At 47.7% G+C, this 27,531-nt stretch overlaps 1 long non-coding RNA gene across 1 annotated transcript; it reads left to right on the top strand.

Annotated features, from left to right (window-relative positions):
• The first annotated feature begins 3,362 nt into the window (after nt 1–3,362).
• Nucleotides 3,363–8,179, top strand: LOC131382192 (uncharacterized). The gene is made up of 3 exons (XR_009211448.1): nt 3,363–3,448; nt 6,545–6,687; nt 8,063–8,179. It is a non-coding gene; the product is annotated as an uncharacterized LOC131382192 (long non-coding RNA).
• Nucleotides 8,180–27,531: the final 19,352 nt, after the last annotated feature.

Genomic DNA, 27,531 nt, shown 5'->3' with positions numbered 1-27,531 from the left:
GGGAAGGAGTCCATTGCAGGGGTTGGAGCATCAAGATCACACTTTGGTTGCAGCAGCACCCCCTGGCTGCCGAGTTGAGAACGGGCAGCCCAGAGGCCCGGAGGGCAGCAGGGAGCCCCAGGAGGAAGCTGACGGAAGGCCCAGGTGAGAGGGTGGTGGCCCAGGAGAGGTGATAATGGATTAGAGTCCCCACCTGTGATTTCATCTTCACCCAGTAATTCCAACCTGGGGCATCAGCCTAAAGAAATAGGCACATACTAAAAAAAAAAAAAGGTTCACAAAGGAATGGGGGAGGCTCAGGAGTGGGGTCAGATGACAATGCCAGTATTATGATTGAAAGACAAAATTGGGAGTCACATCCCCGTTCAACAGTAGGGGCCCAGACAGGCAAGGCTGGGGTGGGAGCTCTGAAAAGGCAGCCTGCTCTCGAAGGTGCCTCCTTGCCTGGAGAGGGCTCCATCACTGGGTGTCACCTGGGCCATCAGAGAGAGCGTGGCCAGCACCTCCATGGGCTCCCACAGACCCCCTCTGGAGGAGCTTGGGGGGTGAACCTGTGGCTGGAATCGGTGGCTGGAGGGATGTGTGGAAAATGAAGACAGAGTTGGTTGAAGGATTTTCTTCATTGTTTTGATATTTATTCAAGTCATAAAATCCAGGCAATGTGTACTCAGAAAAAAGAAAACAGCCACACTCACCGGGCCCACCAGAGGCATGAAGGAGGCAGGAAGAGCCTGGAGGTCTGGAGAGGGGCAGGCCCACCTCTGGGGCGCGACAGGGGCTGGCCTGAGCCTGAATCCAGTGGGGTGCGGGTTTGGGATGGGGGTCAGCACACAGCATCGCACCCTCTGAAGACCTGGCCCTGAGATTCCAGGGCGGCTCCTCCGCTTCGCTTCCCACTCATCATCCATGCCTCCCCCCTCCCCCACTCTCGCCGCCTTCTAAACCGAATGGTGTAATTAAAGTCAGCAGTTTTGTTGGGCTCAAGCTGAACATGTGGGCACACGGGCTCCCGATTTGGCTGCCTCCGAGCGGCGGGAGGTGTTTCCAATAAACTTGGGCGTTTTTAATGAGTCCTTTACAACTGCTAAATGATTAAGCCAAAGATTGACAAGAGCAACTGGTAGCCCCAAATCTTGGCAGCAAATAAGAGGAGCAGGGTCCCGCCCTGCCATCCCCTCCAGCGGGCCTGTAAATTACGCCGCAAAGCACAAGTACAGCTGTCAGAGCACGGCAGCTTGAGCAGCTTAGGAAACTAACAAGCACCTATAGGTCTCACAGTTACCTGGGAGGCCTTATTTTATTTTTCTCCAGGTTTGATGGGGATCTGCACTGAGGATGGCGTCTATGCCACATGTATGGCGGAGACCCAGAGTTCTGCAGGTGTGTGTGGTCGAGCCTGCCCAGCAGCGTGGTCAGAGACAGAGCAGATAAAACATAAGACGTCCAGGTCAATTTGAACTGCAGATAAACAATGAGTAACTCTTCTTAGTACAAGCAAGTCAGGACATACTTACAGTAAAAAAATTATTCATTGTTTATCTAAACACCCAATTTAACTGGGTATTCTGTATTTGATCTGGTGATTCCTTTCCACATGGAAGGCCTGTTTGAAAAAATATTTACCTGGAGAGAAATCCAAAACATGGTCACTGCTTTCTCACTGGGCCCTTCCACGGTGTATAGCTTTGGTGGGTGCTGACACAGTGAGCTTGCAGCAGGCAGTATCCACAGTGGCCGAGATGGGGCTTCAGGGCCCGGGTCGGAGCCCTGACTCAGCCACTTGCTTACCTGTGTGATCTTGGGCAGGTTTTTAACCTCTGGGAGCCTCAGTTTCTCCCTGTGCAAAACGGGCATGAAAATAGGAACATAGTGGTCCCCCATTGGCAGTTTTGTTTTCCTAGGTTTCTGCTACCTGCAGTCAACGGTGGTCCAAAAATATTCTGAAACTAGAAAATTCCAGAAATAAACAATTGGTACGTTTTAAATCGCATACTGTTCTGAGTAGCGTGATGAAATCCTGAGCCATCCTGCTCTGTCCCACCAGGATGTGAGTCCTCCCTTTGTCCAGGGTGTCCACATTAGCCACACTACCTGCCCTTTACTGTACAGGAAAAAACGTACATAGGGTTTGGTACTATCTGTGACTTCAGGCATCCACTGGGGGGTCTTGGAAATCATCCCCCACAGATAAGGGAGGAAGACTGCCTTCCATAATATTGTTTTGATGATGTCCTAACATACTTCATATTAAGCACTTACTACAAAGCCTGGCACTTAGTAAGCCCTTGAACACATGTTAGCTGGAGTCATTTTGTGTTTTAAACTTCATTCCTACAGAATCCATATCCCAAACTTCTGATGGCCTTTCCATTAAAAGGACAAGATCAGAATGCCTGTGTTGGAAGAAAACATGGCCCCTTATCCAGGCATGTTGGTACACACCTGCAGTCCCAGTTACTCAAGAGGCTGAGGTGGGAGGATAGCTTGAGCCTAGGAGTTAGAGGCTGCTGTGAGCAGTGATCACTGGTACTCCAGCCTGCATGACAGAGCAGGATTCTATCTCTTAAAATAAATAAAACGAAAAAAGAAAACATGGCCTCAAGGCTAATGTTTTGGGCTGGACCCCAAAAAACTAGGACCTTCTGCTTTCAAAGTCAGTCTGGTGGCCTTCGAGTGTTTATGGGGTCCAACCAGGACAAAACCATGACACGCTTTGCACAGTTCCCCAGTAGCAACACAGGAACTGTGCTGGGGCCACCTGGTTAGAGGCACTGTTCCTGAATTTGAGAACCAGTTGAAAGGTAATCCTGACTGACTCCCCAGTCCCACATCTAACTGCTGGGCTCACTGCTATGGAGATCATACCAGGACATGGTAACTGATGGTGTTGGAAACTATTTGAGTCACTTGCCTTTCGAATTCCCGCACAGCTCTGAGCACCGGGCCAGGTTCAAAGTACAATCATGCATTGCTTAATGATGCAGATGCATTCTGAAAAACGCATCCTTAGGTGATTTTGTCGCTGTGTGAACTCTGTAGCATGTACTCACACGAACCTAGATGGTATATAGAAGGTATAGCTTACCACACACCTAGGCTACCTGGTACGACCTACTGCTCTCAGGACACAAACCTATACAGAATGTTACCATACTGAACACTGTAGACAACTGTAACACAATGGTGAGTCCTTGTGTATTGAAACATAACTAAACATAGAAAATGGAATGCCTTGCACTATGACATCATGGCAGCTACACTGTCACTAGGCAATAGGAAATTTTCAGCTCCATTACAATCTTATGGGACCCCATCGTATACGGTATATGCAGCCCATCATATATGTGATCTGTCATTGACTGAAACATCTCTATGTGACACATGATTGCAGAATCAGAAATCTGCTCTCCAGGAGATGAAACTGTGGAAGAAGAGATGAGCTATGAGGGTGAATAAGGATAAATCAGGCCAGGGAAGGAGCTACACTTCACCGAACAACTATTATTTGCTGAGTGTCATTTGCATATGGCATGCCATTTAATGCAATTTGGAGGACAGCCCTGAGAGTCTGTGTATAGAGGGAACTCCCAAGACTCAATAGGACGAAGAAGGTGCCCCCAGTGTCAACTGGAAGGCAGGGGACTGAAACTTAAACCTGGACTTGAGGCAGCTTGAGGGATTGAGGCAGTATTTAGGTTTAGAAATGGAGAGATCAAGATGAAGGGCAGTGAATTCTCCCCTAGAAGCTTAAAAGGAAATTCCGATAATCTACAGAGAAGCAGCTAGTGCTGATCTATCCAATATGGCTGCCATGAGACACATGGGGCTATTTAAACTAATAAAAATTAAATGAAATTTAAAATTTAGCTCCTCTATCACACTATCCACTTTCAACAGCTCAGAGACCACATGTGGCCACTGGCTGCCATTTGCATAGAGCAGATACGGAGGCCACTTCACTTCCATCATCACAGAAGCTTCTATTGTTGCGCACTGGTATAGGGACTAAGGAAAAGTTTCTTGAGTCTGTGTCTAAATGTTCCAAGAAAAATTAGAAATGAAATTTTCAATTTTCAAATGAAAAATTCAATCTTAATATTTGGGTTGCTTAAGCCTGAGGATAAAACCTAAGTTCTGGGCTCCTGTGAGAAAGACTACACAGCCCTAAGAAAAAATTCAAGGGAAAAAGAGCACCAGAACCCTAAAACTCCCACGGTAAAAGCAGAACCTTAAGAAAACAATCTAGCACTCTTAAGAAAGAGTACACTTCCACTGCAGGCTTTCTTCTTTTAACTCTTAGTGGATTGTCTGATGAAATAATTGTGTTCAGATATATATATTCCCAGGATCAGCTTGATTCTGGGCACCGATTTCTATATGAATTTTTGGATGCCCAAGTCCACACAGCAAAGTTACAGCCCTGATAAACACCTAAAGTAGTATTGCAAATTACTTTCTTAAAGAAAGGAAATGAAGGTAAAAGGGTATGTTGTTAGAATTCCATTTGATTGCCTGTAACAGAGAACTCAAATAAGTGACTTAAACAAGGGGGACCTATTTCCTTTTCATCTAAAAGATGTCTAGAGAAGAGCAAACCAGGACTGGCAAGGGCACGTAGTCACTGAGAACCCAGGCTCCTTCTGTTTTTCTGCTTTTCATTCTTAGCATGAAACTTGTTAGAGTCTTAGGTCTCCTCGTGGTCCAGGATGGCTGCTGGAGCTCCAGCCATCATAACTTATTCTAGGCAGGAGAAAGAAGCAAGGGAATTGGCAATGAGAGAAAGGGCGCACTTCTCAGCTGAGCCAACTTGACTTTAAGAGGCCGACAGGGCAGCCCCATGCAATGACTCTGCCTTACATCTCATGAGCCAGCTCTTCCTGCAGGGAGTCTAGAGATAAAGTCATTTAACTGAAAGAAAGAAAGGAGGAAACAAAGGAGGGAGGGAGGGGAGATATTGGATAGGTACCCCACAGTCACACATGGTACAAAGTGTAGCTACTTTGCCTCCAAGCACCTAGGAGCAGACAGGAAATTCATTCTGCTCAATGGTGGTAAAGGGCAGGGTCTCAGCCACCAATGCATACGGAGCCAGGTGTGACAGCAGGGAGTGGCGGGGATTGCAGCAACCTGGAGGGTCCGTGCCTGTGCCTGTCTCCAGGAGCCTCTGCTCATCACTCTGGCTGATTGTCAGAACCAGACCTACTGATCCCAATTTCTTTTCTTTTTTTTTTTTCTTAAAGAGCATCAAGCAATCTAGATTGTAGAGTTTGATCTCTTCGTTTTTAAATGCTGCCTTTGCAGCTACTAAAAAAAAAATTTAAACAATGTGGGTGACAAATAAAATCAGCAGGATTTGACCCAGAGTGAGGGGTGGGGCTATTTCCTGTTTATAATCCTCTGATTATAAACAGGAAAATAAAATAACTGCACCTCATGGGATTATCTGATGAAATGTGTGTATCACTTGTCAAGCGGGAGGAGAGATGATTCATCAAACACAGTCAAACCCACTGAGGTTGGAAGATGTTTGAGACTTTGGGTGGCTGTGGGGGTGGCCAAGCGAGGGGTCCCTGGGCCCCCCACTCAGCCCTCCTTGTCTGCTATCACCACCCACATCTTCCAACCTCCCTAGAGGTGCTGGGGCCAGGACACGTGAAGAGGGGGTGAAGGTGGGGGGTTGCACCAAATCATTTCATGAGTGCCTCGGGGGAGGGCGAAACCTGATCAAGTCCCAGCCTGCGTCCCCACAGCAGATGCCTTCTCCCACATTCGGGGTGTATTCCTTTGGGTATGAGCCAGGTCTCAACCCCGGGGTCTGGGATCTCAGGGCCCACAACCCACACAGAATCGAAGGTCAGCTGGCCTGACCTGGAAGCGAAAGTTCTGGAGAAGAGGGTTCAGGGTTCCAGCTCTCTGGCTCTCACAGCTGAGGCCAAAATGTCAGGCGCCACACCAGTATCTCGGCTTGCCATTTTGTCACCAGCTGAATGCCAGCTGCAAACACAACCCAGTCTGTTGTGAGCACAAAGAGTGTTCGGGATAACCCTGCTGCCTGCTATGGGGACACAGCTTCCCGCCAGCATCAAGGCAGCTCAACAAACAAAACTAGGGAATGCGCCCCCAACAGAGGCCCACTGTCCGCCCCGACGCCCGCCTTCCAGGGAGTGCATTCCAGTAGCTGACCTAACCTGCGCATTGGCAGAGCTCCCAAGAACCAATTGCAGGCCGTTCTCTACGCATCGTGACCAACCGTCCTGGTTCGCCTGGGACTGAGGGGTTCCCAGGCTGCGAGACATTTTTTTTTTTTTCTTTTTTTTTGAGATGGAGTCTCGCTCTGTCGCCCAGGCTGGAGTGCAGTGGCGCGAAATCGGCTCACTGCAACTTCCACCTCCCAGGTTCAAGCGATTCCCCTGTCTCAGAACTGGGATGGGTTGGCCCTTCAATCTCCACCATTGCTTTCCACAGACAGCCTCATTTCCAGGGATGGGGAAAGAAAACCTGTAACTGCCTGCAAAGGGGTTAGAGAGTGCTGGTGTCTTCTCAGGGAAGGCTGAACACCGCCCTTCTCAGGAAAGACTTAGAATCGGTCCAACCTACAGAAAACCACAAGCAGCCACGGGGCAAGAGTCTTACACCCAACCGAAAATAAACAGAGTCAGTACCTCATGGGAGAATCTCACTTTAGAGGTATTTATTTTTTAAAGTTGCTTTTGTTTAAGATCATTCTCACTTGGGCTGAATTTTCCTCTTGTTCTTGGCACAGGTGCAAGGAAGTCTATGTAGCATAATCCCACGTGGGTTTAAAAACAAAACAGAACTGGAGATAGGTAATCATGTGCTTGTGCACGCAGAGAGTGCAGGGCCACACACACCTGTAAACCGCAGGCCCTCTGGGGAGGGGGATTGGGGAACTCAGAGGTAGCAGAACTTTATGTTGGACTGTCCTGTCTTGCTTACCTTTGTTCACCATTTTTGAGACCTGAAAGCTATAAAGCAGAACTGAAATTCCTTAAAACATAACACACTTCGTGCTGAATGCTCAGCAGGCATTCGCGAGAATGGGTGCCGAACGGGTGGGATATATGGGTCAGTGAAGAAAGCAGGTTGCAGCATGGAATAGAGAGGATAACTGCAAGTCAAAAAAAATCGATCTATAGGTTGCAGATATTTGTACAGGTGCAGAAGAAAGACTGGAAGGGTTCACACCAAGACCTGAACCGAAGTTTATACCTGGGAGAGGGAACATGAAAGCGTAAACTTGTAATTCTAAATCCACCCTCTTCTGTTTGGGTTAACTTCCTTCATCCAGAGAACATGTACTTCTTTGTTTTTGCGTTTTTGTTTTTAAACAGTATATCCTGAATGTCCAACTAACAGCAGGTGGCCCTCCTTTTAATCCAAACCTAAGGTGTGGAAACTCCAAGGTTCACAGATCTGTAGGAATGACAGGGCTCATTCCAATGGGCCATCTCTCTGGTGCAAAATGGGACAGGTTTTACACACCTTTTCAAGAACAAATCCCTTGTGTAATTAATTAAGCCTATAATTATAGACCAATCTTTAAAAATGTAATTTATAGTTTCCCTGTAATACTTATTTCAAATCCGACTTCTCATGTGGGCTAAATTATATTGGAACCAATTTTTACTATGTGGAGACTCAGGATAAACCAGGCTTCATTTGATTGATTTAAATATATTGTGGTTTCCATGTTTATTACTCAATAGTAACTGGTATTTATGGAGCCACGCTGCATACCAGACCCTGGACATGGGACTCTGCAGTTAATTTTTTTTTTTTTTTTTGGCCTGGATTTGATATCTCAAAGCAGTTCATTTCATTTAAACCTCACAGCAACCTTCTGGGGGCACTTACTGCTGTTACTCTTTTAAAGGAACAAAGGCTCCTGAGGGGAAACTGATGTACCCAAAAAGCAAAAGGCAAGGGCCGGAGCCCTGATCTGAATCTGGGGTCTGTGTCAAGGTCACAGTGCCCGGACAGACACGTTTACTTTGTCCTGGTTTTTCTTCATTCCTTATTCACTGTTTCTCTTCCTTCTTAGGGTCAACAGTGTTACACGACACATTTCTGCTTGTGGCATTTTAAAAAATCTCTGGATTAGAGTAGGATCCCCTGCGCAGGAGTCAAAGATGTGAGGATTTTTAAAAAGAGAGACGTGAGCTTTGACCTCTTCCAGCCATCTCTTTCCAAGCAGCTCTTGGGTGACCAGGTGCACAGTCAATGTGCTGGTCTGATGGTCCATCTGCTCTTTTGTCTTGTGGGAAGAAAGGATGACTCAAGTCCTCTGCACTCTGGTGTTTCTGTAGTTGTGGATTCTCTCCTGGCTGTTTGAAGTATAGACACACCTCGGAGATACTGTGAGTTTGGCTCCAGACCACGGCTATAAAGTGAATAAGGCACTAAAGTGAGTAGTGAGCAATTTTTGGTTTCCCAGTGCATAAAAAGTTATATTCACACCAGGCTATCGTCTACTAAGTGTGTAATAGCATTATGTCTAAAAAGACAATATACATACCTTAATTTAATTAATTTGTTTTTAAAATTATTATTATTATTATTATTTGAGACGGAGTCTCACTCTGTCACCCAGACTGGAGTGCAGTGGCGCAATCTCAGCTCACTGCAACCTCTGTTTCCCAGGTTCAAGCGATTCTCCTGCCTCAGCCTCCCAAGTAACAGGCACCCACCACTACGCCCAACCCATTTTTTGGTATTTTTAGTAGAGACAGGGTTTCACCATGTTGGCCGGGCCGGTCTTGACCTCCTGACCTCAAGTGATCCACCGGCCTTGGCCTCCCAAAGTGCTGGGATTACAGGCATAAGCCACCCTGCCAGGCCAATTTTAAACTACTTTACTGCTGAAAAATGCTAACAATGGTCTGAGCTTCCAGACAATCTTTTTGCTGGTGAAGAGTCTTGCTGCAATGTTGGTGGCTGCTGACTGATCAGGGTGGCGGTTGCTAAAGGTTGGGGCCGCTGTGGCAATTTCCTCAAGACAGCGACAAAGTTGGCCACATTGATTGACCCTTCCTTTCACAAAATATTTCTCTGTAGCATGCAGGGCTGTTGGATGGCATTTTGTCCACGTAGAACTTCTTTCAAAATTGGAGTCCATCTACTCTAACCCTGCTACTGCATTATCAACTGAGTTGATCTACTATCCTCAATCTTTTGTTGTCATTTCCACAATTTCGCAGCATCTTCACCAGGAGTAGATTCCATATCAAGAAACCACCGTGTTTTTTGTTGTTTTTTTTTTTTTAAACAGAATCTCGCTCTGTCACCCAGGCTGGAGTACAGTGTACAGTGGAGCAATCTCCACTCACTGCAACCCTCACCTCCCAAGTTCAAGTGATTCTCCTGCCTCAGCCTCTGAGTAGCTGGGATTACAGGCTTGCACCACCACACCCGGCTAATTTTCGTATTTTTATTAGAGATGGGGTTTCACCACTTTGGCCAGGCTGGTCTTGAACTCCTGACCTCAGGTGATCCACCCACCTCGGCCTCCCAAAATGCTGGGATCACAGGCATGAACTATCACCTGGCCTCAAAAAACCACTTTTTTTTTTTTTTGCTTATCTATAAGAAGCAACTCCTCATCTGTTCAAATTTGATCATGAGATTGCAGCAATTCGGTTGCATCTTCAGGCTCCACTCCTAATTCCAGTTCTCTTGCTATTTCCGTCATATCTGCAATTGCTTCCTCTGCTGAAATCTGGAACCCCTCAGAGTCACCCATGAGGACTGTAATCAGCTTCTTCCAAACTCTTGTTAATGTAGATATTTTGACCTCCCATCAATCATAAATGTTCTTAATGGCACCTAAAGTGGTGAATCCTTTCTAAAAGGTTTTCAATTTACGTTGCCAAGATCCAACCAAGGAATCACCACATATGGCAGGTATAGCCTTATGAAGTGTATTTTTTAAACAATACAACTTGAAAATCAGAATTACTCCTTGATCCATGGGCTGCAGAATGGGTGTCGTGTTAGCAGGCATGAAAACAACACTTATCTCCTTGTGCGTCTCCATCAGAGCGCTTGGGTGACCGCGTGCACTGTGAATGAACAAATATTGTAAAAAAACCTTTTTTCCCTGCAATTGGTCTCAACAGTGGGCTGAAAATATTCATTAAACCAAGCTGTAAACAGATGTGTGGTCATCCAGGCTTTGTTGTTCCATTGCTAGAGCACAGGCAGAATAGATTTAGCATAATTCGTCAGGGCCATACTATTTTCAAAATGGTAAATAAGCATTGTGTTCAGTGTAAAATCAACAGCCGCATTAGCCCCTAAAAAGAAAGTCAGCCTGTCCTTTGAAGCTTTCAACACAGGAATTGAGTTCTCCTTTCTAGCTATGAAAGTTCTAGATGGCATCTTCCAATAGAATGCTGTTCCATCTGCATTGAGAATCTGTTGTTTAGTGTAGCCACCTTCCCCTATGATCTTAGCTAGATCTTCTGGAGAACTTGCTGCTGCTTCTCCATCAGCACTTGTTCCTTTACCTTGCACTTTTATGTTACGGAAACGGCTTCTTTCCTTAAACCTTATAAACCAACCTCTGCTAGCTTCCAACTTTTCCTCTGCAGCTTCCTCACCTCTGACAACCTTCATAGAATTGAAGAGAGCTAGAGCCTTGCTCTGAATTAGCCCTCCTTTGGCTTAACAGAATGTTACATCTGGTTGATCTTCTACCCAGACTACTCAGACTTTCCCCATATCAGCAATAAGTTTCTTTTTATACATGTGTTCGCTGAAAAGTTCATTTCCCTCAAGAACTTTCCCGTTACATTTACAACTTGGCTAACTGTTTAGCACAAGAGGCTTAGCGTTTGACCTGTTTCAGCTTTTGACTTGCCTTCCTCACTAAGCTTAATCATTTCTAGCTCTTGATTTAAATTGGGAAAACTTTGGGAGGCTAAGGTATGAGAATTTCTTGAGCCCAGGAGTTCAAGACTAGCCTGGGCAACGTAGTGAGATTTCATCTCTACTAAAAAAAGATTTTTTTAAAAAATCAGCCGGGCATGGTGGTGCGTGCCTGTAGCCCCAGTTACTCAGGAGGCTGAGGGAGGAGGATCATTTGAGGCCAGGAGTTCCAGGCTGCAGTAAGCCATAATTCCACCACTGCACTCCAGCCTGGACAACAGAGACCCTGTTTCAAAAAATACATAAATAAATAATAAAGTGAGAGACATGCGACTCTTCCTTTCACTTGAACACTTGGAGGCCAATGTAGGTTTCTTAATTGGCCCAATTTAACATTGTTGTGTCTCAGGGAATAGGGAGGCATGAGGAGAGGGAGGAGATGGGGGAATGGCCAGTGGAGCAGTTAGCGCACACACATTTATCAATTAAGTTCACTGTCTTATATGGGCACAGTTCGTGGTGCCCCAAAACACTGCAATAGTAACATCAAAGATCACTGACCACAGATCACGATAACAAATATAATAATAATGAAATGATTTGATCTATTGTGAGATTGCCAAAATGCAACACAGAGACACCAAGTGAGCACCTGCTGTTGGAAAAATGGCACCATGAAACTTGCTGGATGCAGAGTTGCCACAAAACCTTCAATTTGTAAAAAATGCAACAAAGCAAATTGCAATAAAGAAGGTATGCCTGTATAAATGTAATGCTAGGAGACACAAACTCTTTTTCAGAATATTAGAAAGGAACGATCTCAGGACAGAGGCAGTGGGGAAGTGGGTGGGGTGCGGATGAGCAGGGCTGTGAAGTCTTGAGATTTGCTGCTGCAGTTGCTGACAGAGAACGAGTTATTATTATTATTATTGTTATTATTATTCGAGACAGAGTCTCACTCTGTCTCTCAGGCTCAAGTGTAGTGGTACAAAACCAGCTCACTGCAATCTCCACCTCCCAGGTTCAAGCAACTTCACCCTGGAGACAGTTTTCTTATTAAATTGCTTGTAATCTCTTAGAAGGATTATTCATTTGATCAGCGGGAGGAACCACTCCCAAAATACCTTTTGAGTCATTTGGGGTTTCTACTGCCTTGCATAAACCTTGAATTATTCTTTTTGTTGAAAAGATTACTATTAGGAAACACGTTCACAAGCAGTCTGTACATGTCATCATATTTCAGCTGGGGACAGAGCTACACGAGGGTTTGCAGGAGGAGGCTCAGGGAGAAGGCAGCACCTCAGCCTGTTCTCTCAGTGCGCTGGCTGCAAGGAGCAGCTGCAACCCAGAGCCCACTGGGCCCAGACACCTGGCTGCCACATTCCCAGGGGTGGGTCTGCTCATGACGCAGGCAAGACAGGAAAACCAGGACAAGCTCCTGACCAGGCAGAGGTCAGGGACAGCTGCTCAGGTGCCACCAAGCATGAGGCAGGGCACCACCCAAGGCTTCCTGCCCAAACCTGGGACATGCCCTGTTGGTGCTTTGCTGAAACTGTCCTTCTCTAAGAAGGCAATGAAGATAGTTGTCCCAGGCCCCCCCAAAAAAGCACTCATTCCCTTTCCCATGAGACCACCATTTTTGGATAGCGATTCTCTTTGGCTGGGGTTCTCAACCCATTAGAATTGGAATTAAAAAGCAGGGAAGGGAAGTGACATTACAAACTCCGATGCCCAGGCCCCATCCCCCACTAACTGAATCAGAAATGCTGGGAGGCGAGCTCAGGACATTATGTTTTTAAAATGCACCAGGTGAGGCTGACATGCAGCCGGGGCTCAGAACCATGGATTTCAACCAAAAAGGCTTTAGCCCAAGAAGACGATGCAAATACAAAATGCCAAAGGGAGGGTCATCAGGTGAGTTTCACAGAATTCTGATTCTGCTCCTAATAAAGTGCCTGGTAGCTGAGAGACGGGAAAGCAGCTCCACGTGTGGGACCTGCCAGGGGGATTCGGCATTCCTGCGGCCCCCTCTGCTGGCCATGACGCTCTCAGCTTCTTTGCTGAAAGCGAACGGACATAGGAGCCATCTCACTAAACTCTTCAAAGGACGCTTCTCAGATGCCGGAGTCCACGGAGTAGGACAACATACAAAGCAAGCACCCAAAACATTGGGGGTGAAAGTCTCAAACCTTGTACTCTGTAATTACATCCAGCATCACCATCACTTCTCAAAAGAGAAGACACTTTCCAAGCAAAAATAGAAAAGGAAAGCAGTTGCAGAATCGTTAAGACTGAGCCCTGAGACGTCAATTTAGCCTTGAGAAAAAAAACTTCTTCCATTGTCCACATTTTTCTTAGCTGGCTTCATGCCAATGCGCCCCTGCTGGGACTTGAGTTTGGGGGGCACTGGGTGAAGTAAGAACTTTTAGTTAAGAAATTATTCTTTGGCCGTGGTTGTAATGTTGTAGTCAGGGCTGGCTTCACGGGCATGTGTCCAGGGCCCCAAACTCAGAAGCCTCCTGCCCTGGGTTTAATGCTCTCCTGAAATTCTTCATAATTTTTGGACACGGGACTCTGCCTTTTCATTCTGTACTGGGCCCTGCAAATTCTGTACCCAACCCTGATTTTCACTGGTGGATTTGTGTAAACGTGTGTCTTTCAGTTATTCAATAAATATGTCTTGGGCACTGATGGGTGTTGATTTCCGAGGACACACCATGTCCAGTATCGCTGAGGGCAGGATCCAGAGTGTGCCTGCCTCAGAAAGCTTTGCTTCTGGAGGGGCCACACGGAAAATGTTCACCAATAGGAAAGCCGATAAATAAGATCATTGAAAAGATTGGGAATCTGACATGAAGAAGACACTGCTCTCCCTCCTTCTGTGTTGGTATGAATCTGACAAGGATATCTATGTGAAACAGGAGAGTTCCCTGAACCCCCTTGCAGGATGTGTGACAGGGGTATGGCTCATCTGTTCAGCTGCCGTGTGTGCTCAAACCCCTTCCAGGAGGGAGAGCATGCAGACAGGCAGGTGCAGGAGCTAGGGACAGCTTTTCTTCTATACTATCTTTACAAGAAAACAACTTAGTAGACAGAGAAGTGTCTCCCTGTGGGGCAGCGGCCAGCGGCCAGATTTGTTTGCCGTAGTTTATAAAGTTGATGTCTCCCTCCAGGGCAAAGGCTGATCATGTTTGCTTGCCCATCATCAATGATTTGGATTTTCTAAGCTCAGGATTCCTCAGCTGTGGAATCGCCACATCCAGCTGAGGACAGCCCTCAGCCTCAGCGGCTCTTAGACTCCCCAGGGACCCTGGCCCCCACCATGCCCCAGATGGCCCCTGGGCTGTTGAGTGACCATGGAGGGCCACCCCTTTGTATCAGGGGTTTGGATTTAATTAAAGTCTTAGTTAGAAAATGTTATCTGTCACTGAGCAGCCTAGAAGGGTAGCCTTGCTCAGAACTGAGAAGCTTCTTTATGTGGCTCTAGAAGCTGTCAAACAGCCCCTCTGCAAACTGAGACTGAGGCCATGTCAAATGCTTGTGGTTTACCTCAGGCTTTGTTATGTCCCAGAGTCTAGAATCCTGGTAATTACAGAAAAAAGTCGGGTGGGGGGTGAAGGGAAGGCGTCAGAAAGTTATCTGTCTCAACAAAAGGAAGAAAGGAGAGGGAAAGAAAGGGAGAGAGAGACAGACAGAGAGAAGAGAGAGAAAGAGACAGAGAGAGACGGGGGACCAAGGCTGCACGCTGTGAGCAAAGGATGGTCCTCAAAGGAAAATCAGAGCAGTCCTGTCGGAAGGCAGAATGGAGCTGGCCTGGCTAATGAACAAACAGAGCAAAAACAGTCCCACAAAACAGACAGCTACTACACCATGCTTTCCAATGTTGAGAGTGCCGATGAAGATCTTCACGTTCAAAAAGCAGGTCACCAAGCAGAATGTAAGCAGGTATTTCATTTTTCTTTTTTTTTTTTTTTTTTGAGACGGAGTCTCGCTCTGTCGCCCAGGCTGGAGTGCAGTGGCGCAATCTCGGCTCACTGCAAGCTCCGCCTCCCGGGTTCACGCCATTCTCCTGCCTCAGCCTCTCCGAGTAGCTGGGACTACAGGCGCCCGCCACCACGCCCGGCTAATTTTTTGTATTTTTTAGTAGAGACGGGGTTTCACCGTGGTCTCGATCTCCTGACCTCGTGATCCGCCCGCCTCGGCCTCCCAAAGTGCTGGGATTACAAGCGTGAGCCACCGCGCCCGGCCAGCAGGTATTTCATTTTTCAAAAAAGAAACACCCATTCTATACCAGTCTATCAACTGTGATGCTCTGTGGATGAGTCACAGTAGAGGTTTTTAAACAATTTTCTGTTGGTCTGCCTGCATCTGCTAATTTTCCTACAATGGGCATATTCTAGCAGTTCCCATGTCATGAACCCACCTAAGGAATACATAAAAGACAGAAAACTGAGCAGACACGCAGATCCTCCCAAACCCTTTCTCCTTGTTAAGTTCTGTCTGCACAACAAAGACCAGTGGAGAAATGAAAAGCTGCAGTCAGTTTTCTGACTTTGCTGGCTTGGAGAAGCGATGTGGACTCATCGTTTCCAGGTGTTTGGGAACATGGCTCTGTGCCTGGGTGAGGAAACCTCAATTTCAGGTTGCTCATCACAAGTGCACCTTCCCTGACAATCTCCTTAGGGCTGCACTTTCAGGGCAGGAATAACATCAGGGCTGTAGCCCACATGGGTCGTACCCTTGGCAGAACCTCCTGGAGACCCTGCTGGGGTTCCTGGGGTCGCAGGGATGGAGACATCCTCTTTGTTTCCTGTTTAGGATGGTTCTGATTACAGATGAGGCCAAACTGGAATAAATCACAACCAGATCTCCTCCAGCCAGTGGCTCAGGGCTCTGTTGATTGCAGTATCATTAGCAGGAAGGCAGAGTTAACAGGGAAGACACAAGCTGATGTGGCTCGGATGTTGTCCCCTCTAAATCTCACGTTGAATTGTGATCTCTAGTGTTGGAGGTAGGGTCCAGTGGGAGGTTTTTTGGTCCTGGGGGCGGATCCTTCCTGGCAGGTGCTGCCCTCATGATAGTGAGTGAGTTCTCACAAGATCTGGTTGTTTAAAGGTGTGTGACACCTCCCCCCACTTCTCTCTTGCTCCTGCTCTGACCTGTGATACACAGGCTGTCCCTTCACCTTCTGCCAGGACTGTAAGCAGCTCAAGGCCTCCCCAGAGGCCAAGGAGATGCTGGCATCACACTTCCTGTACAGCCTACAGAACCGTGAGCCAGTTAAACCTCTTTTCTTTGTAAATTACCCAGCCTCAGGGATTCCTTTATAGCAACACAAGAACAGACTCATAACAGCCTTGGGCTTCAGTAAGGGCTCCAAAGATAGGCAGCTGTGAATTCCACTCCAGGACCAAACTCCTCCTGGCTGGGGGACCTAGGACAAGTGACTTCACCTCTGAGCCTCAGTTTCCACCCCCTGGAAGACGGGGCTGGTAAGTGTATTAGTCGGAGTTCTCCAGAGAAACAGAACAATAGAATACATATATATATATGAAGAGGAACTGGCTTACGTAGATACGGGGGCTGAGAAGCCCTGCTATCTGCCTGCAAGCTGGAGACCCAGGAGGATCTGGGATAATTCAGCCCAAGTCTGAAGGCCTGAGAACCTGGGGAGCTGATGTTGCAAACCCTAGTCCGAGGGTGAGAGAGGATGGGCTGAGATGTCCCAGCTCCAGTTGGTAGACAGAAAGCAAAAGGGTGGAGCCCTCTTCTGTCTGCCTTTTGTTCTATACAGGCCCTTAAACAATTTGGACAAGGCCCACCCACATTGGGGAGGGCCACCTGCTTTGCTAAGTGAACCAATTCAAATGTTAATCCCATTTGGAGACCCTCTTACCAACACACCAAGAATCATGTTTAATGTGGGCATTAATTGTGGCCCAATCAAGTTGACACGTAAAATTATTGTGATGGAAGGAAGCCTCCCTCATTGGCAGGATGAGGGGAGATGAGTGTGGGCGTGGCACACAAGTTCTTGGCCTGTGGCAGCCTTTCTCATGTGACAGAGTAAAGATGGGGCGTTTACCAACAACTCCTCCTTTGCTGGCCAAAGAGGCGTTAGTCCAGTTCAGCCATCACTTTTTCTCCTGCCCTCTGGGGAGACTCACTCTCTGTCAAACGCTTTGGGTTCTTGGACCTCCTTGCTGGGATGCCAGAAGGTCAAGAAAGCCTGGATTTGATGGAAGGACAGAGAAAGGCTTTAAAGAGACTGATTAAGACAATCTACAAAATAAAGAGCTGAGAGAGAAAAGAGTGGGCAGAAAAGGTAAAATTTTCCTGCAGGATGGGGGAGGGAGATGGCACTGGAGATGAGGAAATAAGACACTTATGGAACATAAGGGTCAGACAATGGGAGAATAAGGAAAAGGGGATCTGAAAAGAGTGGCAGGAAGTCAAGCATTGGGGAACTTTGAGTGATCCAGGATTCTTTGGTTGCAAGCAACAGCAATCAGTCCTGGCTGACTTTAGAAAAAGGGAATTCACTGGAAGCTTCACAGAACTGAGGGCAGGCTGGAAATGTGGGACTGAGAATGAGTAGGAGCAAGGCAGGCTGCAGGCTATGATGCAGGTAGCAGAAATAGTCTGATCAAGGTGCAGCTTTTGTGATGGAATGAAACACCAACCATGTCAGCCTCTTTGTCCCTTTGCATGAGACTCAGGTTCCAAAGTTGGCCATCTGATTGACTTGGTGTGGTTCATGTGCCTACTTCTGTCTGTCTTGTGTGGAGGGGAGGGGTGCTCTGAGCCCAGCGCCCTATTTGTAAATGGAGAAGAGCAAGCCCTTGAATCAAAATTGTCATGGTTATGAAGGGAAAATGGGGCCAGGCAACCAAACATGACAAATTTCCATTACGCTCTTTATGTTCTTTTGACAGTAGCAAATGGAGGTGCTTTCAAACATTGTTTTGGCTGCAGAACTGTGCACCTTGCACACATCACCTCTCCAAGGTCTCGGTCATTGGCCCTCATGGGTCACAGCTTCCTTAAGGTTACTTTATTATTAGAAATACATAAACTGGAGAGTCTCATGATAGATAGGTGAATAAAATGTCAGGAATGCAGAAGAGGCAACCTGAGGAAGCCAGGGAAGGCTTCACTGAGGAGGTGACTTTTGGGCACGGTCTTATAGAAGTAGAAGTTTACAGGGCAAAACAGCTAATAGGTAGTAGGTGGTAATAAATGCATCTCAATACTTATTTGAGATAAATCAATCTTAAGCATGTAGGATTGAAGCCAATTCCATTCTTCCTAGGAAACTGGGACGAGACTGTCTTGTAACTTGTAGCTTCACCTAACCCAAATACTTCTAGTTATAACTGCAGGCTTTTATGTACAATTTAACTTTTTTTTTTTAATAACTTTCATCAAGACCAATGACACTTTTTGACATTAAGTCAAATCGTGCAAAGAAAAACTGGGGCAAAAGTCTCATTTTGTAATTTGTCAAAATGGGTTCTGAAAAGCTGTGCTTGCTCCCAAAGGTTTCCTGTAGGCGAAAAGGAAACTTCCCTAAGACAGAGGAGGGAATCCACCATTCGGCCCCAGATGGATGGTCTCAGCCACAGGACAGGAACAAGGACAGGAATCTGCTTACAGGTCCCTGCCCAGCCGCTCTCTGACCGGCCACAGTATTCAGGCCAAAACACTCAGCTGTGACTGCGAATGCTACTTGTCTGACCTAAGGACTGTAGCTGCCTTGTTTGCATTTCTTACTCCAACAAAATTAGCTCAAAGAAAAGAAAATGCAACACTGTGGAAAATGAGGGGAGGGTGCAAAAGTAGTGCCGCAGAGCCTTAGAATCCTCCCACCTGCCCTCCACCTGCATCTCCACCAGCCCATTCCCCCCCTTCCCCACATTGCAGGAGAGGAACCGCCCAGTTTCCGGGAGGACAGAGTCACTTGATTTAGCTGGAGTGGTCCCACTCTTCCTAAGTATCTGGTCTTCACAGTAGCTGCTGTGGCAGGGAAGGACGCAATCCCAGGACCAGACTCTTCTCCTTTTGCCCAGGCCCCACCAGCTTCCACACTGAACAGCATGGGGCTTGTGGATCCATCCTCCTCCCCTCCCTAAGCTACTGACCCCCTCCCCTCCCCCTCCTGGCACTGATGGGCCGTCCTCAGGGAAGCCAGTGACCCTAGTCCAGGGCCTCAGACCGGGGTCAAGGGGCAGAATGTCTAGGCCAGGCCAGGGATCCCTGCAGACTGGTCTTCGGGAAGTGCACCCCCAGATGCAATCAGTTCACAGAGGAAAACCACATTTTGTTTAGTCTTTTCCTAGTCCAGAAGGCCTAGTATTTAATAAGCCCTGGAGCCAGCCCGGAGGGGGACTGGCTTTTATGGGTTCCAGGGAGCTCTCTCAGCCTCTCCCCACGTGGGGGGGCTTGGCCTGTGGGCAGCTGACTTGAGTTTTCTTCCCAGCCCCACCTCGCCCAATGCCCCCACCTTTTCCATGAGATGAGAGAAACTTGGCCTCCAAGGGTCACTCTTCTCCCCAGGAATGTGTGGCCGGGCTTCTCCAGTTTAAAAGACTTTCCTCTGCTCCAGGGCTGACCCCAAACAGATGGGAACCTCTAGAGCTTGGTTAGCCAATGCCATGTTCGGCCCAGTCACAGCTGAGATCTTGTCACCTAGGTGAGTGCTTTACTGCTGGAGAAGTAGCAATCAAGAGAACAGTTCTCTTTAACATGGACATGAGAGATTTTAGGGACCAGTCCCGGGTGATCGAATCATAGCAGGTCCCACCCAAGAACTTGGCTCATCCACAAACCAAGCTCTGCCGAGCCCTGGCTTATGGAGATGGACCAGACATTCCTGGGGCATCGTGGCAGGCGGCCACTGGTGCTCTCTCAAGTCCTGGGGTTCCGTGTTATGGAGAGAATCAACTGCAAAAGGCAACAATTGTCTTTGAGTCACCCCTGCCCTTCCGAAAATCTGGCTTTCAAGAGTTGAAGGCGTGAAGCGTAATGCAGGGAATTTCTGACAGTGCAGAGGGTATTTGACAGGCAGGGACGTTCCAGCGATGACTGAACATGCAGATTGAATGAACCACGGATTGAATTCTTGGTTAGCTGCCTACATAGCCCATACTGGGTCCTCATTACATGTGTCCTAACAACAAACCTTGTGTTTCATTAAAATATTACACACTTAGGAAAATACTTCTAAAAATGCAAAGAGGAGAATAAAAACTACCCCAAGTGCTATACTGAGACCCAGCGCTGTGGCAAGTTCCCCTGACCTGTCTGCAGGGATCGGTACAAGCCGATACTGGCTGCCCAGCGGGACCTGATGAGACATCGGAAGCTCACATGACCTCCATTATCACTGTCACCACCGTGCGTGCTGTTCACACAAACATCAGAGATGTAAGTGATAAGTGACACTTTACAACAATTCCTGAGCCTTCCATCATGCGGTTCAGAATGTCATGGCCCAGATGATGTCGGGGGGTATTAAAACAAATGAATGAACCATCGAAGAAGTAAATAAATAAATAAATACACAAAGGAAAGCGGGGAGAGAGAGGGAAGGAACCAGTTAGGGCATTCACACAGTGCAGAGGGGTCTGAAAAGGAATGCTGCCTGCTGGCGCCCTGGATCTCTATCTCTCTCCCTGTCTTTCTGTCTCTGTGTCTGTTTTTCCTCACTCTCTGTCTCTCTCGCCATCTAGCTGCCTCTCCTCTCTCTCAGCCCTCTCTCATCGTAAACCCCCTTATGTGTGATCTCCTTTAATCCTCGCAACAGCCTAATGTAGTCATTGGCTTTCCTCCTATTTTACAGCTGAGAAAACTGGAGCTCTGAGAGATGGACTACCTTGCTCCAAGACATACGGGTGAGTCCTAGTGGAGCTGGAGTCAGCCCCAAATATGCTCTATGCCCACCCTCTGCCTCCCCCTCCAGCCTGTGTGTGCACGTATGTGCGCGTGTGTTGATGGGAATATACCCTAAGTCAGATTGCAACTTGCAATCTACAGCTCACGGACCAGAAACCTTAGCATTTCCTGAGAGCTCTGTAGAAATGCAGTGTCCCAGACCCCTCCCCAGACCTCCCAAGTCAGAAACTACATTTTCACAGGATCCCTTGGGAATTCCTGGGCATGTGACAGCCTGGGAAACACCTCTCTACATCTCTCTACAGCCCTTCTCCCACTGCCAGGCAGAACTGAGTTACTGCTTTCCTGAGAGGAGGGAACCACACCACTCCCCAAAAGGAAACTGGAGACCACGCTAGGTGAGCCCAACTTTCCTGGATGCCAGCATACCAGGGCTGGAGGTGCAGGCTTGGTGCTGCCTCCGTCACCCTAAGCCCTCAACATCTCCATCACCCTGTCTCTTGGTAAACAGCTAAGCCAAGATGGCAGGAGCTAGGAGGGTAATTGGGCTGAGTCATGTCACTGTGGCCCACAGACAAGTCCGCAACCCATTAAAGCCTTCCCTTCTCCATTAATTTCAGAGACAAAGAGACGTTTGAAGTTTAATGTCATTCTCTTGCTCAGCCTTCCTCAATGAGGCCCCAAGAAGGGTGAGTGAGGGGCTCTCGGAAGGAGTGGGGCTACTGCAGGCCTGGCACCAGCCCCAGTGTGGGTGTCCCCAGGTCTTTGTTGGAACCAACAACTATTTGACAGACAGCAGTTGGGTCCTGGGTAGGACCATTGAGACCAGCTACCATTCCTGGTTCTAAAATTTAATAATGTAATAAATGTGATCACACATATTTAGTTAAACCATTTCTTAATCACCATTATCATAGCATGGCACGCTCCCCACACACCTGGCATAGCAAGGCACTATCACATGCATAGAAGCATAGAACTTTGCCGAGAGCGTCACTCCGTACCAGCTCCAGACTCAGTAGCAGTGAGAACTGGTCCAAGTCAAAAGCTTCCCTGCGGCTCATTTCCTCATCTGTAGAACAGGGGACTGAAAACAAGGAACAGGCACCAGGAAAGCAGATCATGAAACTGATGCCCCATGCAGTGGGTACTCTACAATATGAAGGAGCGGGTTTCGGGTGCAGCAGCAGCACGGATAGAGCTGAAACACAGTTGTCTAAGGGAAGGACGCCAGACCCGGAAGAGGACAAACGGGGTGATTTTGCTTACATAAAGCTCGAAAACAGGCCAGAAAGCCAGAATCAATCTGCAGCCAGAAAGCATCACCACGGCCGCCCAGGGCAGAAGGAGGTGGGGTCTTCCTGGGGTGAGGGGGGCCGTGTTCCATGTCTTGCTCTGAGTGTAGAAGGGTGTACACGTTTGCCACAATGTATCAAATGCCACCCTTAAACTCTGTGCATGTTATTGTATATAATACTTCAATAACATTATTTTAAAAGTGTTGACCAATAGTTCAAATACTGTTTGTTGCCAAGACAAGTTTTTAAAAAACATGAAATCTGAGTATAATATGATTTTAAAACAGAATTATACATAGTGTTTGTAGCCAACACAATTTTTTTTAAAAACATGTAATCTGAGTATAATAAGATTTTAAAGCAGAATTACACGGTGTTTTACATAAGTTAACATTTTACGGCACTTGGCACAGTGCCCGGCACACAGGAGGAAAATGCTGGAAAATGCCATTTCATCATCTGGATCACCTTGGGTAGGTGCCCTTACCCCTGTTTCACAGATGAAGAAACTGAGGCACAGATAGGGTAACTTACATTAGTTTCCCAGGGCTGCTGTGACAAATTTCAGTTGTGGTTTAAAACAATAGAAACTTGTTCTCTCGCATTTTTGGAGGCTAGAATCCCCAAATCAAGGTGCCTGCAGGCCAGGCTCTTCCACAGGCTCTAGGGGAGGATGCTTTCTGGCCGCTTCCAGCTTCCAGTGGCTGCTGGCCATCCTTGGTGTTCCTTGGCTTTTGGACACATCCTTCCAACCGCTGTCTCCTGTGTCACGTGGCCCTCTTCCCTCTGTGTGTCTGTGTCCTTTCTTTTAAGGACACCAGTCACTGGATTTAGCGCTTACCCGATCCAGTATGACCCTATACTAACAGTTACATCTACAAAGACCCCATTTCCCAATAAGGTCCCATTCACAGGGGTCAGGACTTGAGCATGTCTTTTCGGGGGACACGATCCAACCCAAACACTTATCCAAGACAGCACAGAGATTAAGTGGGAGGATGGAGATCTGAGGAGACCCAAGCCCAGCTCTGCCTGATTCCAGAGCTCCCCCGTGATCCAGAACACTTTCCCTTGCTGTGCTCACCTGGCTGAGAGGCCTCTGCAACCAGTCAGGCCCTCAGGAACTGAATTCTGTCCTGGCCTCAGGTGCTCAGCCGAGCAGTGGAAACTGGGAGAGTAACTGAGGGCAACATGAGCGTGCTTCAGTGTTTAGTGGGGATGGCTCCAGGGAGGTGCCAGGCACTGTCTGGGAATGGGGCAGGGGTCAGGGCAGATGTCACCCAAAAGGACACTAGCTCTGAGTCAGAAAGACAAGGTGGGTTGTATGGGGCCCAGAAGAGGGCATTCCACTTTGCATAAGCAAAGTCCCAAAGGGGACACTGGTGGCCTGGCCTGGTGGGTGCCGGTTAGGAGGGATCCAAAGCTGAATGGTGAGCAGGCAGCCTCCCGCCAGTGCATACACCCCTCCCTCCACAGCCTACGCTGAGGCGTTTGCTTTGAAATTGTTGCCAGTGACCGTGAGTGGCTGGAAGGTGGGCGTTGGCGTTGGCACTGGGGACGCCCCACTCCATCCTGGACACGTCAACGTCTCTTCAAGATTCCCCTGCAACGTGGGGACGGTGATCTTCACTTGGCCAACCTCAGAGGGGATTTCAAGGCTCTGAGAGGCACTCTGGCAGCATCTAGGCTTAGAGAAGACAGAAATATGTAAACAGTGGCTATACAGAAGAGATCTGGTGACGGGACCTTATTTGGAAACAGGGTCTTTGCAGATATAATCAAAGGTAAGATGAAGTCATAGTGGAATAGGTTGGGCCCAAATCCAGTATGACTGGTGTCCTTGGAAGAAGAGACACAGAGACATAGACAGACACAGACATGCAGAGAAAAGGTGATGTGATGATGGAAGCTGAGATTGGTGTGACATGGCTGCAAGCCAAGGAATGCCAATGATTGCCCAGAAGCCCAGGAGCGTGGAGAGAGGCTGGAACAGACTCTCCCTCAGAGCTTCCAAAAGGGACCAACTTTGATGGTCCCTTTTGGAGCTGATGCTTTGATGTTGGACTTCTGACCTCCAGATGTGTAAGCGAACACATTTCTGTTGTTTTAAGCCACCCAGTCTATGCTATTTTGTTACGGCAGCCCTAGGACACGAATTCAAGTGTGAAGAAGGAAAACAATGCTGGCAGTTTCCATGAGGAGTGACAGGAAGATCTCACCAAGAAGGTGGGGGACGGCAGGCAGGTGCCTGGGAGGAGAGCCTCGCAGGTGAAAAGGCCCCGGGGCAGGCGCTTGGGGACCAAGGGGGACATGAGGGCAGAGCAGAGTGAGTGAGGAAGACAGAAAGAGAAGGGCTGGCCTGGCGTGGCAGCTCATGCTTATAATCCCAGCACTTTGGGAAGCCAAGGTGGGCAGATCATTTAAGGTCAGGACTTCGAGACCAGCCTGGCCAACATGGTGAAACCCTGTCTCTACTAAAAATACAAAAAAAAAAAAAAAAAATTAGCCAGGCATGGTGGCATGTGCCTGTAGTCCCAGGTACTTGGGAGGCTGAGGCATGAAAATTGTTTGAACCTGGGAGGTGAAGGCTGCAGTGAGCCAAGATCATGCCACTGCACTCCAGCCTGGATGACAGAGCTAGACTCTGTCTCAATAAAGAAAAAAGAAAAAAAAAAAAAAAAAAAAGAAAGAGAAGGGCTCAGCAAGGGGTCAGGTACCAGTTCATGTAGCAACATGCAGGCCAAGTGTAAAGATGTAGATACTTGCTCCAAAATGTTAAAATAGTTCCTCGGCAGTTCTTCTTGTTTTAATATAACCATTTTATTGAGATGTAATTTACACACTATTAAACTTACTCTTTTAAAAATGTACAGTACAGTGTTTTTTAGGACATTCACAGAATTATGCGACCATCATTAGTATCTATTTTTCTAACCTTTTCATCACCCCTCAAAGAAATCCTAGACCTTTACTATGAATTTTCTAAGAAGCAGAGGAGGTTTGAGAAAGAAGAGGCATGAACTGACTTTCATTGAATAGGATCCCTGGTCTCGTGGGGCTGGGCATGAGTGATGGCAGCGTTGGAAAGAGCAGAGCCACCTGTTCGTTAGTAGCCAGCTGCAATGACGCAGGTGAATGGTGGCAGTGGCTCTGACCAGGTGGCAGGTGGACAGGATGAAAAGGAATGCATTTTGAAGGCAAAGCCACTAAGATTTGCTGACAGATCAACTACTAGGGGGAGAGACAGAGAGAGACATGATAGCGACCCCCAAACTGAGCCCCCCCAAGGGCTGAGTTGCCATGAGAGGCAACGAAGAGACTGAGAGCAGCAGGTGAGTGTGGCGAGTGGAGGACTCGAATGGGCCAGATGTGGTCAGGATGCCAGTTACCCATACAGATGTTGAGATCACTGGATATACTAGGCAGGTGTCAGGGAGAGGCCTAGGCAGGAGATGGAAACTGAGGAATCTTCAGGACAGGAAGAGGCTGGATGAGCTCATGAGGGAGTGAGTAAATATGCATAGAACAAACAAAGATCCAAGGATGCATCCCGGGGCCCTCCAGTGTTCAGGAACAGCAAAGGAGACCTCGAAGGAACAGCAAGAGAGAAGTGAAGAAGGTTAACTGTGACTATCTCTGAGTTACTGAATGATGGTTGATTTTTCCCCTTGTATAACCGGCATTTATTACAATGAGAATGTGTTACCTTTATAAACTTCTAAAAACTAATTCTTTCTTATAAATTGACTTCTTTCATACACACCTATGGGATTATCAGCTCAGCACCTCATCTCTAAGAATAGAAAAAGAACCTTCCCAAGAACCCCTCACCACCATTCACTTGGTATCAGTAGAAGCAGCCATACTGTGTTATGATTCCAACTTCCTGGTTTCCTTTGATTGGTCCAGAGATGAGCACAGGATTCAAGCTGAACCAGTCAGTATACTTCCCTGGGAAATGCTCTTTTGGTACCTGCATGGTACAATGTAAACCTTGGATGTTGCTGATGGCCATGAGAAGTTAAAGAAGCCAGTCTTTTCTAGAGAGAAGAGAATGAGGCAGAGGTTCAGAGAGGAGAGGTGCTTGAGTCCTGATTCCTGGGTCCCCTTGGCCTGGTTGCATGCTGCCCTTGGAGCATTCTGTCAGATTCCCCTGTATCTGAAGCTGGTTCAGGTTGGGTTTCTCTTATTCAAGACCAATAGGCCTGGTAAACACAGCACCAGCCCACGTTCATCCAAGAGCTATGTAGCACCCACCAAATGCTGGGCACCAGGGATAAGATCTAGGTTTTTGGCCCCCAGGAGTTTACATTTCAGTTGTGCCTCACAGCACTTACGGTTTGGCCTTGGAGGTCCACAAAGCACTTCCCTCCACATTATCTCTTGATCTTCAGGACAACACTATGAGATGGCTCAGAAGAAGAGATTGAGTTTCCATAGACCTGTCCCAGTCCACGGCTGTAAATGACAGGTTGCTTTTACCGAAAGTTCTGGATTCTTTTGACTGCCTCCTGACTTCTGGAAACTTCAAAAATATAGAAACACTTTCTCACCTATTATCTTGGGCTTCCCAACCTTTCAGGCGGTGCTCCCTCTCCTGCTGACGCCTGTGCTGTGCCAAATTCCGTGCCAAATTCCAGGATCAGGCCGAGTCAGTACGTGCTGACTCACCAATTGCTGGCTGGGCCCGGGTTGCATCAGGGGAGTAGATGTGCCCAGCTTCTCATCGGCTTCACGGTCCCCTCCCAGACCCCGCTCACTAATCAGCAGTGTGGAGGTCACACCTTCACCACACCCAGGGATTACAGTCGGAGCTGCCTGTCTAGACCCTGTTCCAGCTCCTTTGGTTCCCTATGACCCAGGCCCTAATCATGAACGGAAATTGAAATTGGAACGCCCATTCTCTGCTGCACGTTGGAAGCTGAAAATCAGCTCAGGTGGTTAGGAGTGTCCAACTGGCTAGATTCTCTTAAGTCTCAGAGATAGAGGATCTCCCCAGGCTGTGAGAGGAATGGAAGTGGTCCTAGAGGGTCTGGCTTTAGGAAGGTGTGGCCTGCTTTGTGAGATCTAGGAGGACAGCTAACCATCTTGTCCATCTTTGCTCGTGGCCCTACCCCATGGAGTGTCGTCATCAAACTCTCTGCTCTCATGGAGCTCTCACTGGAGCTGGGGGGCACAGGAAATAACACAATGATACATTTCACCAAAAGCTATGAAAACAACAAAGCCAGGGAGTGTGGAAAAGAATGGTTGGGAAGAGGGCCAGTGTGGATTTAGTGGTCAGGGAAAGTTTCCTGGAGGCAATGGTTTAGATCATGAGATCTAAATAACAAGAGGAGCCAGACTTGTGGCCATCTACAGGAAGAGCATCTAGGCAAGGGGGGCTGCAAGTGCAAAGACCCTGTGGTGGGAGGGAGCTCAGAGTGTTGAGCCACGAGCAGCTCCACGTGGC

The sequence above is a fragment of the Hylobates moloch genome, unplaced genomic scaffold (assembly GCF_009828535.3).
Source record: "Hylobates moloch isolate HMO894 unplaced genomic scaffold, HMol_V3 SCAFFOLD_21, whole genome shotgun sequence".
Classification (NCBI taxonomy): Eukaryota; Metazoa; Chordata; class Mammalia; order Primates; family Hylobatidae; genus Hylobates; species Hylobates moloch.
This window is presented reverse-complemented; position numbering and strand designations above follow the sequence as displayed.